Source organism: Marmota flaviventris, chromosome 1 (genome assembly GCF_047511675.1).
Source record: "Marmota flaviventris isolate mMarFla1 chromosome 1, mMarFla1.hap1, whole genome shotgun sequence".
NCBI classification, from domain to species: domain Eukaryota; kingdom Metazoa; phylum Chordata; class Mammalia; order Rodentia; family Sciuridae; genus Marmota; species Marmota flaviventris.
Window position 1 is genome coordinate 167,832,675 of NC_092498.1, and position 15,678 is coordinate 167,848,352.

The 15,678-nt window shown below is 42.0% G+C and overlaps 1 protein-coding gene across 1 annotated transcript in view; it reads right to left on the reverse strand.

Moving 5' to 3' along the window:
* Positions 1-15,678, reverse strand: part of Erc2 (ELKS/RAB6-interacting/CAST family member 2) — a 678,261-nt gene that overhangs the window by 16,464 nt on the left and 646,119 nt on the right. The gene's annotated exons all lie outside the window — the stretch shown is intronic.

Sequence of the window (15,678 nt, forward strand, 5' to 3'; positions counted from 1 at the left end):
AATACTAAGACTCATATACCTTGTTTTTGAGGATTTTGCCTTGAAATAGTCAGATATTGAAAGTTAATTGTGCCATTTTTATAATTCTTTCTTTTATTTCCTACTCTTATGTGGCTGTCCTTTATCTAATGGTGTGGGAATGATATGAAGCATTTTAGAATTTCCAGCCTGGGAGTCACTGTGTGCTTAAAAAAGGCCCAACATTTCCATCTCTTCTCAGTATGCCTCTGCAGAGGAATAATGAGGAAAAGGTTCTTCCTTCCTCCCCTACCAGTTTTTTACCCTTCTTCCTCAGGTCTGCCTCTGTGAGGTCCAGGGAAGTTTTCATGCCTATACAAACACTGTGGTGAGCCAGGCACAGTGGCCTGTAATCCCAGTGACTGGGGAGGCTGAGGCAGGAGGATTACAAGTTTGAGGGCAGCCTCAGCAACTTAGGGAGTCCCTGATTCAAAATTAAAAAAAATAAAAAGGACTGGAGATATAGCTCAGTGGCAAAGTGTCCCTGGGTTCAATCCTCAGGACCCCAAACAAACAACCCCCCCCACACCCCCCCAAAATCCCTGTACTTTTTGTCAGTTCTTTTCTCTTATCCCCTCTTTCCCTCCCCTCCCCTCCCCTTTCTTTTTTTTTCCTTTTTTTAATTTGAATTTCGCCAGTGTAAAGATCTGAAAAATATCCTAACATTCTGGCAAATAGTCAGGAAAATCTTGTGTGCAACTGAGAATGAGGCTTCTGATCTCCCAGAACTTTGCTTCCTCTGAGTTTGAGAATAAAATATAATAGCTAACAAACCATAGAAGTTAGATCCAAGATTTTACTTCAGATGGCTCAAGGTAAGGGGCATAATCTACAAATCAATCAACGGATTGCACAGAGAATGGGGGAAAGATGCTGTGCTGTTTCCTTGATCTCTATCTGGATTCCAGAGTTCCAAGGAACATTCCAAAAGTAATTTGGCTTTGTGCACAGTGCATGGGGACCAACATTTTTCAACAGGATTTCATATGGAAACGTGGGGATAATTTTGGGTCCTGCTCTCAGCAGAAGCTGAAGATTAGGTGTGGCTAAGAGGACAAAAATCAGACTTTCCAATGTGACCCCTCTTCTGACAAAAGCACACAGGAGATGAAAAGTCACCTGCCCTCTCCCCATGAAAAATTTATGATGGATTTGCCCAAGAGGATTCCTGCTCATAAAAGACTGCAAAACAGATCTGTTAAAAGAAACGTGTAATTATGAACAGAAAGAGAATCCCACTTAGATAATTTTGTACCCATAATGCCAATTGATTCAATACCCTTCAAGTCCAGTCAGAAACTTCAAATTTAACAGATCTGAGTCCACTAAAGGTGGTTATTGAGCATGCATCACTACCGCTAAGCTATGTGAGATGCTGATAAAAGAAAATGAACAGGATGAGTTTCCAATGCAAGTAACTTAAAATACTCAACAATGGTTTTTGACCTAAAACTGCATGGTGGCAAAACAGGAAGACCTACCTCTAAGTGTGTTTTCTGGATCCAACACCAGAAATGGAAATACGATGACAGGATGTGCCTGAGGTCATGCATATGTGGGTGACCTGCTGCAGGAACCGAGAATACCTGACTTGTAGCCAACATCTAGCTCCTTCCACTTTGGAGGAAGTATGGACTAAGGTCAGAAGGATGCTCTGTCTGTACTTCATAGGATTTCTCCATGCTCAGTGGGGTTATTATTAAACTGAAACATCACACATCACTCTAAAATTTTCCTCTGAGAGACATCTCAGTTTTCTACTTCCTCCATTCTCTTGGTCTTGGTCAGAACATTACTATTTGTTGAACAGCATGTTTATAAGTGGAGAGATTTTTCAAAAATCGAATATTCTGTTTTGTCTCAAAAAAATATGTTCTCAGCTAAAGGCTTGATACTTTCTTCCTGTGGGGGTGAACCACAGTTGGCCAGGATTCACCAAAGTTTCCACCGGCTAACAATAAAAAATTATGTCCCATTCTGAAGAAACAGAAGAAAAATTATAGTGAAGTTGTGTATTTCCTTTCCTGTCCCCAAAGACAATCTGAAGAACTGATTCAATATGCCAAATTAAGCCATGAGAATTTATCCATATCTAATAAGGATTAGTAAATGATATAACACTGAACATGACTTCGACATAATTTATATTCCAATTTCTCAGGCACTGGGTTTAGTGTGGTCTCATTCTAGCCCTGACATGGGAGATATGTAGAGCACTCAGGCTGTGTCCTCTGAGAATCCTTATCACGTGTAGGACAAGCAGGAACACATGACAGAGGGAAGTTTCTTTACACAACAACAGGACCCGTAGAACCAGAACCTGGTAACTGATTTTAAAGAACTAACCACCAGAGAAAGATGCAGGAATTTGTCCCCTCAAGCCCAAGTAAATTGTTCTGGAAACAGAAACCCTAGTGATGGAACCAACATTGCCTCTGGCGAAAGCTAGGTGTCCACCTGCACCTTGGAAAACATTGGAAACAATCCTGAATTACATATTTGCAGTGAGTAAGATTAAGACTCCTAAACTTTTGGGCTAGCCAGCTCTGGTTGAGTCTGCTCATTCCATTTCTCATCCATACTTGCCAAAAGCACAAAGAGGCAACTGGGACGTTTGCTCATAGTATCTGCTATTAAGATAAATCAGCAACACTTAAGTGTCTTTGGTTCATAAAAATTAATCCCCTGGAGATGGTTCTTCCCTCTCCAAAATATCAGCTTTTTGTTCCCTTGCCTCACTAAGGATTTCATCACTAAAAAGCTCAGGAGCACACAGGCTTGGAAGCCAAATCTCATCTCAAGAAGCCTCAGAAAACACTGGCCCCAGCAGACCCCCATCCCCAGGAGCCTGGAGATGCAAGACCAGGGCTGGGAGGTGTGAACGCCCCTTTCCTGGAAGGAATATGTCTGAGCTCGCACTGAACTGGGTTCTTTCAAATCAGTGTTATCTCAATTCGCATTATTTCTTTTTTCCTCAAGAATAAATTAGGATCTGGTTCCCAGAAAATGGGGATCTCCCTATGAGCACCCCACTCAGGCTCATTATTCCTTGGTCAGGAAACAAAATGAGTGGATGAGGGTTCATGTTGAGGGATTATCACCAGAGATGGTTGAGGGCCATCATTCTTCAAAGTACAGTGCAACCCTATGGGGAAGAATAAGACAGCCCCACTTTTGTACCTGAGAGACCAACATCCTGTACATGTGTATAACCCTTGGGGGTTTCAAGACCTTGTTCCAGAGAAGATGCTTTCTCCATTTGCAAAGTGAGCATCATGATGGTAGTACCTCTTCAGGGTTTTGTGAGGACTGAAATAAATGAACAAAAGCATACAACTGTGCCTGTCATATCATTCCTTCAATATTATAGTGAATCATGTTTATGTTCTAATGAATGATGCATCTTCCCTATTCCACTGGCTATTGCCTGTGCAGCTTCAAAGTCTTTGTCATGAATTGGGTACTCAGCGAGCTGTGTGTGCCTATGTGTGCCTGGATTAGGCTCAGACTACCAAAACACCTCTGGGCTTAGCAGGCTGTTAGTTTTCTCTCTTTATTTTACAGATGGGGCTGCTGAGCCTGTGAGAGAGAAGCAGAATGAGCTGTCCAAGGTTTCTCAGGGTGTTATGGCCAGAGCTGGGCTAGAAGTCTGATTCTTAGGCCCACTCTCAGATCCTGAACCTTCTCTTGACTACCAGGACTTCTGGGGCAAGGTGGGCTGCCTTGTTTTGTTTGAACATTTTGACAGAGGGTTTTCAAAATGGCTTTTGCAACAGATATCTTAGAGGGCACTGTGCCTCCAGACCCAACAAGAGGGACAACAGAAGCGCTGCTTGGCTTTGGGAACCACATCCCTTCCTCCTTCTCTAGTATCCAATGGCTTTGGAACACCCCAGGTAGCCCAGAGCAGCAGAGATCCTGGTGGGTTTCTGAGCTGTGCCTGTAATTCTAGGGGTACAGGCTCATGAAAAAGAGGAAATAAAACCAGCTACAAGATGATCAGTTAATAGGAGGTTTCTAGGGCATAAGAACAACCCTATATTTTTGGCTGAGTTGCCATTCTTGTGGATTTTCTTTGTTTCTGGGATGATAGTTTCTCTGTCTGGTCTGAACTTATAACCTCTTTGCACAGTTCTCTTCCCAGAATTTGTCAAAGATCATCTGGATAAAGATTTTCTGGCTGTGTCCAATGGGCATTTCCCAATGGCAGCCATATCAGGGCAAAGATAAGACCATGGGGGTGGTGGTGGTAGTGTGCATATATTTTTTTAAAAATAATCTCATCTAAATACTGGTGTTGTAGGGTTCTGGCTCCCCCACCTTGTCAACTTAGCAACTGCACTTGGGGAGTCACCCTGAGAAGAAAAAGTTCCAACCCTTCAGGCTGAGATGTGTCCCCACTAGCACTCCTTCCCTGTAGGATAATGCTCCCACATGACTCACCCCCTCACCTCCTGAAAGTCTTTGCTCTTCTTAGGAAGGCATTCATGAACCACCTTGTTCAAATGGACCCCCAAATCCCTCCCAGAACATCATCTTTTTTTTTCCATGGCCTTTATTGTCATTTAACATATCATATATTTGATATCTTAATTTTATTTCTTTGTCCCCTCTACTAGAATGTAAGTTTCTTCAAGGCAGGGATTTTTGTGTTTTGTTCACTGTAGTACCCCCCATCCCATGTCTAGAACAGCATCTGGAACATAGTATATGCTCAATAAATACTTATTGACTAGATGGTCTACTTGTCTACATGCCTATCCACTCAAGGACTTTAAAAATCTCCCTTTGCCTCTTTCTTTTTTCAGCTTACTGACCACTTGCATTACCTATAGCAGTATTCTGTCCCAATCTGTAAGTAGAATGTTTTTAGAGGGTAGCCTGACAAAGGTAACACAAGCAGTTGACATTCATTTAAAATTGGCAGATATAAAATACCTTTGTAGGAGAGCGCTATTTCCTGATTCTCTAAAATCCTTAAAAACAGCCATAACTCCAATGATTCAATTTTTAGACATTAAGAAAAATAACAGAAAAAAGATATTTTAAAATGTTCATCACAGTGTAATTATAAAAGTGAAAAACTAGAAAATCCCAAGAACGGGGGCATGATAAAATTAATTACAGCATAATAACAATCATAAACCAAGAAATGTGTTTGTTTTTGAAGACTTTGAAGGACATGAGAAAATGCATGCAAATATTAACTGTTAAGAAGGCTAAAAAATCTTCATTGTGTACTATGTCATGTATTTGTTCAAATAATGCCTGCAGACAATGGAATGTAGGACACTATAAATCATAATGACAGTTAATTCTGAGTGGTGGGATTATGCGTGATTTTAGTTTTTATTGACATTTTCCTAAGTTTCTATAATGAGCATGTATTTCTTTTATGATAAAATATTTATTAATGTGCTTTCTATTATGGAAAAGTTCATTTGCATAACAAGGATGGTTACAAAATCACATCACCATTTGTTTTTAGTACAGTACGTTATGGTGCAGTAAATTTAAAAAAAATAACAAACATGAGAGATTCTGGAAATTTTAATACTGACTTTAGCGTGTTGTAGAGAATGTATAAAAAGAAAGTGGCATGTACTCAAAACGAATGTTGAGTCCAGTAGGAGCAAAGACAGATTGCTGGACATTTTCCGTCTGTGTCTAACTGACTGTGATCAGGAGAGAGGAGGTGTAAAGTCCTTTCCCTCTGAAATTATTATTTGCAAAAGCCAGGAAAGGAAAACTTGGTTTACACAACATTGCTGATCAATGAAAAAATCTGCACAACTTGAATACAGTTATTCAAGGGGTGGATGAAGTCGAGTGAAAAGGGGCTTTTCTTTCCTTCTGAAGTTCAGCATCAGGAGGACACAAGGGCAGGAAGTCGGGTCTTTTTTCAACTCATTTGAAATGATAAGGTGAAGACAGCCTGAAAAGACTTTTAATTATACGATGAGAGGAAGGGAGGGAGGGAGGGAGAGCGGGATAGAGAGAGAGAGAGAAAGGGACCAGGAGAAACCTGTTTTTATATATTAGATGATAGAAAAGAAAATGGAAAATGAGAGGAAAAAAACACTTTCAAGCAAATATCTTGAGAATGAAACTCTCAAGCCACAGACAACAAATGGCCACTTTTCTTAGAAGAGGTTGACACTTTGATAGAGTCTCAGTCCCTTCTCTCCAGTGGCAGTGATACCGCAAGAAATAAGGGGCCTCCCCAGCCTGCATGCTGTGGCCTCAGGACAGGGCAGGAGTCCACTAGGGCCTAGACCAGGTGGGTGCTCAGGGTCACAGAATAAAGCCTTCTTTTTTTTTGTCATCATTTGCTGGGGACAGCTCTGAAGAGCTTTGATGTGAGATCTCCTTGGGCTCTGGTTCCACTCCTCACTGGCTGTGGCCTTGATGGGACCTAAGATTCCTCATCTCTGAAACAGGATTATTAACACCTAGTTTTCAGGATTGTTGTCAGAGTTAAATGAGATAATGTATTTTAAAGCCCTTGCCCAATACTAGGTATACAATAAGAGCTAAAATAATTGTTAGTTCATCTGTCTAAAATGTGAGTAGAAAAACTGCTCAGAAGAGCAAGAGCTCTCTACACAGTGCACCCACACGGAAGCCTTCTTGAAGTAATGTCACTCCAAGATCCCCCCAAGTCCACATAGTGCAAAAGGTAGATTTCTCCTTCCCAAAGCACAGGGGCTTCCTGGTGGCCAACATCTCAAGAACTTTCCCCAAAGTATGAAAATACACTCTCTTCTTTGGTGATGGATGCGAGTGTTCTTGGCTGTGGTAAGGAACAGGTTAAAGTCAAGGGGATTTCAAACATGTCTAATCCAATAAGAGGCTTGGTAAAACATGCGTTATCACTTAAAGAATAAATGTTTAAAAATAGAGCACAGATGTGAAATTTGAATAAAAAAAAAGAGAGAGTCAGCACGTGAGAGATCTTCTTGGCATTGGCATGCTATTCTCTGTTTTGGTCACCTTGGGCTAAGCCTATTATTCTGATGTGCTCTGCCAACTGCTGGATGCTGTTGGGGTACTTAAAATTACTGAAGCAAAGTTGGTGATTTGCTTTGAAAAATCCAGACCCATCTCCTCTATTATTTATTTCCAAAAGCAGGGGAACACAATGGTAAAGTTTGTCTTTTTAAGTTTTTTTCTACCTAAAAAAGTTATACTTTAAAAAGCTACACTTTAAAATCAAAGAGTGAGGGTTTTGTGGGGTGTTCCCCCCTATAACTAGACATGCTTATTCTAAGATCCTTGACAACTTACAGTTGGAGAGGCATTTGTCACAAAAGACAGGTGATCAATTTGCCAATCATAAATTCATAGGAATTTCTATTTCTTCAAGACATATTCTTTGACTCCTGGGGCAAAGAAAATAATTTTTTGAACTTGGGAAATACTACATCAAAAAAAAATGGCAATTTGTCCTGTTGTCCTTTTCATGAACTAATATCTATCTCACTGTTGGTATAGACCATAAGACCCTGAGGCTCGAGGACAAAGTCAACATCTCCTACAGCTAAAGAGTATCCATCATACCAGGTGTTCCATGCATGTTGAGGGAAAGGAGCTAAAGTAGTATTTAAAACATGGCTTCCAACAAAGCAAGACCTTTAAATGAAACCCAGAAAGTGGTCCATCAGAGTCAGCTTGATGCTCTGGGAAGAGAGGAATTTGAGAAACATATGGAATCACAGAGAAAATACTTTGCCCTCCAAGATCTTTGTGCAACTGGCAAACAAATGGACTCCCTGAGTATTGGGGTTGAGGCAACAGAGGACCCGGGGCAGGAATGTTTCCAGGCTAAAAGAGCAGGCCAGCATCCCGTCCAATTACTTGCACATTAAGAGGAAACTGTTTTCAGTAACATCACGGAGCTCAGATTTTACCTCCATCAGAACAACCTGCCCTCAGACTGCTGAGAAAGGATCTAAGCATTTCTTTTTAAAAAGGGGGTTCTCCAGAGCACACTGCAAAGACACTTTGCAGTGCAGTCAAAGATAAATAGAGATGTGGTTAGACTCTACCAGGGGCACAGGAACAGCTTAACCCATAGTGAGTCTGCTGTAAAGACCAATGCATTTGCATCTCAGCAATTTGATCTGAAGCAAGTCTGCGATGCATTACAATGCTGGGATCAAATCAAGCTTTTCTGGAATGCATCCAAACACAACACAGGGCTATGGGAACCCTACTGCATGGGGCTCCTCCACTGCTGGTTAATTGTGCTCACCTCCTGAACCACAAAGGGTAATTAAGAGTTATCAGCATACAATGCAAGGGAAGTGTGAGTGGGAAGTGCAGCCATCTGGCCTCACAGAGAGGGACAAGAACTGCATGGCTAACTACCACACTCAGTGCTTCTTGTGTTCCCAAAAGGATGGGATATCTGATTTTGACTAGGATCCCATCCTTACAAGTGTCTCTTCTGAGCACATTCCAGGGCAGCCTCTGCTTTCTCCCATCCTTAGCCACATCTGTTTGGCTAGTCCTTTAAGACAGTTAGGACTTCGACAACAGAGGCCAAGGAGGCTCTACCCAAGCAGATTATGCCATGTTAAGCTGGCACAGTCATCACGATGTTTGCCTAGAGATAGGACTCCCCCCCCCCCCTTGCAAACTCTTGGGAGAAACACAGGGAACCAGTGAACTTATCTCTTGGTCTTAAAATCTAACTGACTTTCATGTTTCCTGGTGGCCCAAAGCAATGCCCGTAACTGGTAGAAAAGAGGAAAGGAAATCAAGTACCATGTATCTCCGATCTCAGAAGTATTCTAACCGGTTCTAAGAAATAAGCTGCTTCTAATTTTAACTAAACAATAGTGTCTGGCCCTCATTTTAAAAAGGCATTTTTATCAAGGATGTGTATATCACTACTTCAGCAACAGGGAAGCATTTGGGAATAAGGCTTAAGGGGTAAGATTTAGTTTTAAGCTTTCTTCAAAAACCCTTTAGCAGCAGGCAAATCCAATGACTTCAGAATTAATTATTTTGATGTCAGTCCTTTCTTTAAGCATAGAGGGACCGTTGGGGGGTGGTATCCAAAACACCAAAAAAAGAAGGAAAATAATTTTTAACAATAATTTCTAGAACTAGTCCCCCTAGAGAAAAACAAAATAAAACTGAACTCATTTCCAACTGAGACACTCTCCCAAAACTGCACAAATCTGGAAGCCAGATTTTTTTTTAAGAGGTGGAGTACAATGTCAAAGGTGTGTGCTTATAAAGAAATGAAAATGGGAAGAAAACAAAAGTTAGATTGACTTAGATGCCTACTATACCAAACTATGTTCAATCTTTCATCTCTCAGTGAAACAAGAAGGTTAATCTGTTTTACTCCCTTACCTTTATATCATGCTCAGCCTAGAAACCACCCAAATGTCAACATGTGAAAAGCGTCACAAAGATTCTTGCATCGTTAGGCATAGTTGGAATTTCTGAACTCATCTCATATCACCTCTGGCTTCCTCAACAGATGTTTAACAGGAGTTAAGGTATTTCCAGGCAAACTGATTTATGAGATGCTCAGAAGTTTCCAGGGATGGATTGGAGGGGTTCCCTTCATAATGAGAATTCTCTGCCATACCTGAGAATTGAGTGACATTTTATTCAAGAAGAATCCAAGAAATTGGAGAGTATTTGAAGTAGAATAAGATAAAAAGACTTAGAGAAAAGGTTCAAGTTAGCTACCATCTTAACAAGTCCAGACTGAGAAAATACCCCAGTCAAGTGACCTCCAATGTGATGAGAGAGAGAGGGCAGGGTGTCAGTGTAGGGTCATTAATTGGCAAACAGACTTCACTCTTCTACCAGCTCCTATGGATTGGGGTTGGGTGCCTAGAATATTAGGGTGAGAATTATGAGGCTAAGTCTTGTCTTAAAGGGAACAAGGTCATGACTGAACTGCTATCTCTTACAAAGATGCCCTGATGATTCCCTCTCATTCATATATTCAACTAATATTTGCTAAGTGCTAGGCCTGGAAATTAGGTGAACAAAAAGAAGCCATGTTCTCAGTTCTCATGCAGTTCATATACAAGCATGGCCGATAGTTATTATTCAAATCATCACAAAAACAAAAACAGCATTTCATTGATTATAAGTGCTATAAAATAGATATACATATGCTATGAAGGGCCAAGTTGGAGGATTTGATCCAATTTTTCTGGGTCTTTTTCTAGTCCCAGAAATCCTCCCTGAAGAAATGATGTTGGAGCAAAGTTGAATTGAAGAGTAGGCATTAACTAGGTGAAGAAAAGAGGGGAAAGTGTTCCAGGCAGAAGGAATGGTATGTGTAAGGTGGAGAGTGCACTGGCTTGAGTTTCCTTCTCCTAACACCCAGAAGAGCCAAGGAAGTCTTTTAAACAGAGAGAGCTGGAGTGCGATGAGTGTAACCTGAGACTCCTCTTTGGAGAAGATCATGTTTCTGTTCACTGAAGTCTGGAAGGTGGGCCTGGCCTGGAGGACAGTTATGCTTCGCCTAGGCAGAGCCAGCAGGGTACATGGGCCAATGGGATGAGATAGCCACAGCAATCAGCCTCCATACCGCCTTACACCAAGGAGGGTGCACATAAGGACTCCTGTGGCATGTGGCTGAGACTGTCAGGAAGTTAGGGAGAATGTCTTATCAAAGAGCTTTGCTTTTACACTGCCTGAAAATCTCATTAGGTATGACAGCAGATTCTGGCAGAAGCGGTCTGTGGCACCAAAGAAGTGGCAATGCTTCTTCAAACTGCAAATCAAGTATCAAGCTTGGGGATACAGGGAGTGGGCTGAGCAGGGTGGCCTTACGCAGGCAGTCCAGAACTGCCCAGAGGGAGTCCTCTCTGTACGGAGGCTGTGAGGCTCATGTATTATGCTTTCTAACTGCAGAAAATTTGTGCCTTAGAACATACCACTCTTGGCAGATCCAATATTAGAGAGGCCTACACAGCCCAGTCCACCTATTACTGCTCTGACAACTCATCCTCTTGTCACCCACCCAGCCATATTGACCTCTGTGCCGTTCCACAAATACACTAAGATGCTGCTGCCTTAGATCCTTTACAAAGCCTGTTCTCTTTGTTAGAACATCCTTCCCCCAGATGTCTACATGACTCATTCCCTCACCTCCTTCAAGGTTTTGCCCCAATGATTCCTTCCACATGAAGCTCTTCCTGTCCACCATATTTTAAATGATCAGCAGTCCCTCAATCATATCATTATTCCTGTTCTCTCTTATATTGATCTACATTTTTCTTTTTCCCTATCCCATAATTTAGTTATTTATCACACTCATTGTTCATTGTCTTTCTTCACCCACTAAAAAGCAAGCTCATGGAAAGGGTTTTTCCTTTTTTTGGTCACTGATGTATTCCAAAAATGCCTGGCACTATAACACAGAGTAGTCACTCCATAAATAATTGTAGAGTTGAATTCAAATGCTGCATTTGGTCTTACCAAGCTACCAATCCCTCTCTCCCCACACCCCTGAGCAGGCTGGCAGTCATGAGCTGCAGCATCAGAACTAGGCTTTTCTGATGACATTTGTGAAGTATAGGGATGAATACATGACTCACAGACTGCATTAGGGATGCAGTCTTCAGTTTAGTCAAGGGCAAGACCTTAGTATTCCCACATCCCTGGGACCCAACTCTGTACTGCAGGAATGAGTGAGATGATGGTAGTTAATCATATGGTCTCTTAGAGCCTTGGTTTGATTAATTAAAAAATGAGGATGATTTTTTTTTCTCATTGTGGCAAATAAAACTGTCAAAGATGAATCCCTAGCAGCTGGCAGACAGCCTGGCACATGGAAGGTTGGTGGATTATCAGCAAAAAGTGAGATAATGTTTATAAACTTACATATACATAAAGTACTTGGCATAGTACCTGTCATGTTGTAATCATATATTCACATAATGAATGTTTTTTGAGTACCCACTATGTGCCTATAAAAGTGCAACAACTGGTGGTTGTTGAATGAACTACTCATGTTCAGTCATCAGGGATGGTATGGACAGTGATGAGACTTTCTACATAAGATAAGCTGAGCTCAAAATGTATATATGTGACTGTATGACCAATATGATTCTGCAAACATGTACACTCAGAAAAAAAAAGGCAGCCTAACAAGTGTGGACATCCCTCAGGAACCAGTCAACCTCACCATTTGTGCAAAATCAGGCAGGGCAGATCCATTGTCTGCCTTTTCCATTGATCTGGCCCCCAACAGGGTTCTGCTAGTCCAAGTTGGCCATGCAGGTGAAGATGACTGATGTCTCACCATGGGGCTACATATGCAAACCAAGCAGGTTTAAGCCCTATGCACCTCCTCAGTGCAAGCTGGGAGCTGGGATCTAGGATTCCTGATGTATCTGCTCACCATTTCCCAACTACTTTAGCTTTAGGGGAGGAGGACTAGGAAGGCTTAGGTGCTGACATCTGTCTGCTCTGTCATAGTCCATAGTATGTTTTCAATGAGTTGTAACTCCCAGCTGTGTATAATGAAATAAAAATTAAACTACCTCCGAAGACTGGTGTGATATTAATTAATAGTAATTGATAGAAATAGAAATAGCAGTTCACAGGCTGGGATTGTGGCTCAGTGGTAGAGCACTTGCCTAGCACGTGTGAAGCCCTGGGTTAGATTCTCAGCACCACATATAAATAAATAAAATAAAGGTCCATTGACAGCTAAAAAAATATTTTTGGAAAAAAAAAAAAAGAAATAGCATTTCACACATACAAAGCACCTACTACTATGTGCCCATTAATGTGCAAAGTACTCTTGTCAGCATTGCACTTCAAAACAATGCTTTAAATCAGGTTATTAGCCCATGTATAGATGAATAAATTGAGGTTCGAGGAGGTCCCCAAGATTACCCAGCTAACAAGTGTTAGAAACAAAATTTCACCCAAGCAGTTTGATTTTAGATGGCATTTGTGAAACCCATTTAAGATTGTTTGGCAAAGGGTTCCCTTAAGCATCATGGTATGTCCAACCATGAGGCCTAAACAGGGAGCTCAACCTCTTTGATCTCTGGCTTCTTCTCTATGACAGCACCAATCCCTCAGTTCTGTTGGCAGCTGATGAGTTGATATATTCAAAGCCCTTAGACCCATGGCTGGTGTATGGTGAGAGCTGACAGATAGGAGGAATTACTCTTGATGTGGTCAAATAACCTGGGCTTAAGCACTCCAGGTAGAATCCACTCGTGAATGTTTGGAGTCTTTGGCACCTTAACTAGGATTTGGGGCATCTATGTCAAACTTAAGGGGATAAAAGAACCTCATAATTTTGGGGAATATCTTTGGGCCTGTCGCTCTGAATTCCTTCCTAAGCCTTCTGGGTGTGTGTGGAGTCAGACTATGGGAAGCTGGAGCCCTATCACAAACTGTGTCTTTGGGCTGGTAAATTCCACACTCTGAGCCTCAGGGATGCCCCCCTCAGAAGAGGCTGCAGTGATGGCTAGGGGACAACATCCTGAGGGGCCCTGGGCCCAGGGTCAAGCACACAGTAAAAACGCTCAAAGGGAGCTGCTTTTATAAGAAAATCAGCTGTTATTCTTAGAATCATTATCATTTGTAACAAAGATACTTAAATTTATGGGATTTATCTTGCTCTTTGCTGGACAGGACGTCGGGAAGGATTTCAAACCTAAACCACAACACCAAGGGGCCCACCCTCCTCCTCTGCTGCCCTTTCTCCACAACAACCTTTCAGACCCTGCCTCTGACCAGGCAGGAGCCTCACTCTGCACGGCTGGGATTTCCCAAATGTGCCCCTTGATACCCAAAACCCAGGCTGACACAAAGAATGAAGGCTTTGTGCAGTTTCCCAGGAGCAAACCGAAGGGCTACACTCAAAACTTACTGGAATCTAGGAGTGAATTTTCAGGATGCTGAGAAAGAAAAAGAAGCAGCTTCAGGAAAAAAAAAATCTTTATTGAGAAAAGTAGATGGGGATATGGGGAGAAAAGTATCTAAAAGGTAAAAGCAAAAAATAATTCACTTTGACTGGTAGCAATGTCACTAGCTGTTTTGGCTTTGTAGTACTCTCAGGTTATTTCAGAATTCACCCTATAGGGTGGTCACCAAGTTTGGAACCTTTGGTAAGTACAAATAAAATGAAATAAATAATAACTACATTGCAAATCCTGATCTGATGCAATCACCTATGGTCTCAGACTTTAGGACCAAGAAGTACTAGAAATCATCAGAAGAGGCGAAGGTCAAGATAGGGTGTAGCTTTTATGCACCCCAACCCCCATGGTGGGGCAATTATCTCCTAAGCAGCTGACTGACCTGAGACCTTTGGCTCACGTATGCATCGTAGCTGGACCCGTGGTACTTGGCCGTAATATCTGGGCTGTAGCCAGCATCACAAGGGCATGGTATATTCGAGCTCAGGGGATGTTTCTTAGGTCTATAAACCTGTGGGAGAAAGCTACAATGGTTAGGTGCAGGAGGGGAGGACACAGGGTGCACAGGGAAGGACTTAACGGAAAGCAAAGAAAGAGGCTCATCTTGACTTTCTATGGCCAAGTGGGTGGAAAATCCAGTATAAAAGATGCACAGCTCCAAACAAAGAGGTCAGATGGAAGCAGTCCCCTTCCCCGGGGGCCAGCGATAGCGAGGCATGCCGCTCTGTGGAATGACCCCAATGTCTGGCAGCAACTGAGACCCTCCCTCTACAAGGAAAGGGTGCTCAGGCATGGCGGCAGTCTCTGTCTTTTCGCAAGGCAGTCCCATGAGAAATGGACTCTGGTTCAGGGCCAAAGGATGCCTTTTCCTTCCCGAGGAGGAAAAGGTTTGCCCCGTTATAAGGAAAGGGGGCTTATTCCTTCAGGCTTCCCTTCCACTTACCCTACACACTATGCTTAGCATATCAGCAAAGATTACCCTAGCAGGCAGGGAGCCAGTCCCAGGGGTGGAAATTGATGTGGACATACTACATGGTAACCACTTGCCATTGAGAAAGCACCAGAGTCACATGTGGCCCTAGCTAAGATGTGGCAGCCACATTATGAGGCCATAGACAATTGAGCTGAGTGGATTTCATGATGAAGTTGTAATCTGAGTGAACATCTTTAAGTATTGCTTTACAAAAGTTCCCAAGTTCTATATGGTGGAGGAATAACATCTGTAAATTGTTTTAGGGATGATTTTCCAACATGCTTCAGGTATAACTGTTCCCATTTAAGTCACTTCCAGAAAACCCTCAGAAAAGCAAAGAACTTTCTGCACAAATTAGGTCTATGCCTCTCCTTCCCCACCTCTCAAAACAAGTACAGTGGTCTAGAGATGAGGAAACAGGATTACTGGGCAAAAAATAGGTGAGTAAAAAACATTAGACCAATAATGTCTCAGAGGTCTCTAAGCCTAGTCTAGCAGTATTAAGGGTTGAAAGATGTTCTTTGACTGAAAAGTCCTGGGGAACTAGTTGAAGAACCAAAGTTGGAAATATAGAGAGAAAGGAACCCAAAGAACTGGATGAGGGGAGTTATTTATAAGGACCAGGAAGTGAGTAAGACAGAAGGTAACAGGTCTACCAGGAAAAAGGTACCCAGAATTTAATTAGGAGTTTTTAGAATTTTACTAGAAGTTGAAGTCCACTGGAAGGAAGAGAGCAGAGAACTATTCCTGGGGAGATGATGC